Source organism: Chenopodium quinoa, unplaced genomic scaffold, assembly GCF_001683475.1.
Source record: "Chenopodium quinoa cultivar QQ74 unplaced genomic scaffold, ASM168347v1, whole genome shotgun sequence".
NCBI lineage: Eukaryota > Viridiplantae > Streptophyta > Magnoliopsida > Caryophyllales > Amaranthaceae > Chenopodium > Chenopodium quinoa.
This window is the reverse complement of record NW_018743691.1, coordinates 2,311,510-2,314,935: the sequence shown is the minus strand read 5'-3', so window position 1 is coordinate 2,314,935 and position 3,426 is coordinate 2,311,510.

Sequence of the window (3,426 nt, the reverse complement as noted above, 5' to 3'; positions counted from 1 at the left end):
CTACTATTAGCTTATAGGTATTTACCTTTGTAAAATGACCAATAAGCCCATTGACATATATGTATATAAAATTGAAGAAATTATTAATCCCACTAAAAGTATTTAATTTATCAAGAGAATCTCTTTATTTCTATATTAGTGTATTATTGTAATTCACTACTACAACTAGTTTTTTTTTTTTTTTTTTTTTTTTTTTTTTTTTTTTTTTTAAGAATTACAAATTCATGTTGATAGTGTTTTTATTTATTTATTTATTCAATTTAAGATTTTGGATAGACATTTTAAAAAGTTATCAATTTACCAACTCTTAAGTTTATCAATAATTGAGGAGAAAAAATAAACCACAATACCCAACCCATTACTTTTCTCATACGTAATGAATAACCCCTTCTAATGTTATTCATTTTCCCCGTAATGAATAACCCCTTCTTCTGTTCTTCATTTTCCTCAAACCAATTTCACCATTTTTATCTCCTTTTTTTTGTTGTGAAAAAAAAAAATAAAAAAATCAATCATGCTAATGCTCCATCATCCTATCTCTTTATCAAAAACAATTGAAAGGAAATTAAAACTATTGACATCTATTTTCAGATCTGACTACTCCCAACAAGTGTCGGGGCTAAACTTGCAAAAAAAATTTGAACCCATTAGAAAATTTGTTGGCCCTAAGGCTTGAAACTGGGTCTCGTACACAGAGCATAAGTGTTCTAACCAATACTCCAACTATAATCTTCTGATATTATATCCAACTTAATTACATATATCTGAATTTGGGGGCCCCTCAAATTTGGGGGCCCAGTTCCGTCGATCACCTCGCTCCGGCCCAGAACTGCCCCTGCTCCCAACTATGAAGGTAAAATTTAGTTATCCTTCAACTTCAATATTATTCTCAATTCTGGATCAAGAATTAAAACATGCATACCTCTATTTAAAGTTAGACTTGGTGAAAGATGGAGAAATTCTTCTACATGTAGAATTGTAGATTAAAGGGGTTTTTTATTTTTATTTTTTTTTATTTTTTTTTACCGTAAATAATGGTTAATTGTTATTTTTACCCTTTTTTTTTAATTAATAGGTTTTTGATTAATTGAATTTTATTAATTGATTTCAAGAACCATGATTTATTGCATTCATTTTTTGGCATTTGTGTAATTATGCAAAGAATCATATAAGCTATTTTGTAAACGCTGGGGTAAGGAGCGTTTCCGAATTAAGCTGATCCATGCCAATCAGTTAATGTGACCCGCTGTTTACCAAACACCTCAATTAGATGATTGGTTTGGTCAAATCCTCCAAATGTGCTGAATAAGCTTTTTTTGGCTCAATAAGCTAATAACCAAACGCATGCGCTATAGCTTTTCTCTTTAAATAATGCTTTAGTTTCGTTCTTTTATGATTTAGTTTCCTCATTCCCCTTATTTTGCGATTTCTTGCATTTTAAGGGTATTTTTGTCTTTTCCATTTTACTTGCCCTACTTTATTTCATCAAAGGACTTGCTTGGGCCTCGGGATTCATTTTGGAAGGCTCTCCAAGTTTTTTGGATGCTTGGGACAAGGTTTCACACTATTCGGTTGGCAAGTGTGCAAGATAAGAGGCAAGTTCCCACTATTGGCTTTAGCGCTCTCGAGCATCACAATCATCGCATGTCTTGGCCATGAACACGCAAAAATAGATTTTAAAGGCTGCCTTCCTCGTGGGTATCACATGAGAGTGTCGATTATAGGGATGCATGAGAGCGCTAGGACCAAAGCTTCACGCAAAGGGGCAATGAGCTAGCAACAAGGGGAGTCGCGCGCCGAGCATACAACAAGGGTGTGCGCGCGCATACCCCCCTGTGCGTGCGCACGGGGCTGCTGTGCGTGCGCACCACGACCTCCCCCCACCCCCTTACTTTTCTCTTGCTTTAAATGCCTTTGATTTTTCCTTTTTAGGGGATGACGTTTTTCTAGTACTTGATATATTTTTCCAGATTTAGTAGAGAGAGAAACACTTGAATACTTGATTAAGCCTAGATTTCTTCCTTAATCAATGATAATTAGTGAGATTTTCTTCCCTTGATTTTATCTTTTGCTTGATTCTACCTTTAATTCTTGTATGATTGATTTGATTGTTGATCTTTGGTTTGAAAGTTTGTTTGATTTGATTTTCTTCTTGATCTGATTAATCTTGAAATGATGATGTTTGTGATTCAATTTGTTTTTTTTTCAATCTTATTATGTCTAGTGAGTAGATTAGTAGCTAGGGAGAAGGGGAAGCATGCTTGATTGATGATCATTGCTAGTTGATGATTCTTGATTGATTGAATCGTTGCAATTAAATTGGTTAATATAGTGTGCATGTGATTGATTTGAATAGGAGTGATCAACCTTGATGATTAATCTAGATTGCTTTGTAATTTCCAATGAAATGAACCCTTGATTTGGGAATTGCTTTAATTGATTGAATTTGATTGTGATTTTCCTTGTTAGTCATTCATAGTGAACTCTAGCTTGACTTATAGGAGAAAGCTCTTAAATCCTATTGATTGCAACTATTGTTTTCCTTTGCAACGCTTGAATAGATTGAGTTCTTCGTCGTTTGGCATGATCATTGAGCTTGCATGTGGAACCTTAATCCCTAGTGTTTACCATGTTGCTTTTCTTCATTGCTTAGTTGATTGAAATTTTAGTTACACCACGAATTACCTCTCATTCTTCGAAGTAGCTTAACTATAGGCTATAGAATTCTCCCCCTCATTCCTCGTGGTTCGACTCGGACTTGCCCTATATTAGGAGTAAGTTTGATTTTCTTTATTGTTTGATTGGAGGTGCTTTAGATTTCAATGGCCTAAATTTCCCCACATCACTCACCCCTTGAATCCTTAAGGACTAAAGTTCTTTGAGGCTGAGAATTTCTCCATATAACAACATTAAATTTTACATTAACTTTTACTCCCTTAATAAAACTTTTTATTTGTATTCTTTTTTCCACGATCTATCATAAAATACTTTATACCGATATTTACTTAAATATGCGTGCTCAAACCCTTATAACTTTTAAATAATTGAAAAAAATGTCGTAAAATGGACGTCTAACCCCTATTCAATGCAATTAAAATGTCATTGGCCAATTCATTAGGTCATTACTTGTAGGTAGACCTGGTAAACGGGTCGTACAGGTCGGGTCAATCAATATTCAGGTCGGGTAATGTATGTCGGGTACGCGGGTCAAGTTTGGGTCGGGTCAAATCGTGTATTAGGTCAACTTCGGGTCTAGTTAATTCGGGTCGGGTCAATTTCGAGTCGGGTATGGGTCGGTGACAGGGTATAGTCGTATCTCCTAATCAAAAATAAATACCTAAATCCTCTAACTAAAGTAGATAGGGAAGTAGGGTCGATCTCCACAGGGAAACAAGTCTTTTTACTCCTAATTAATTATTATAATCT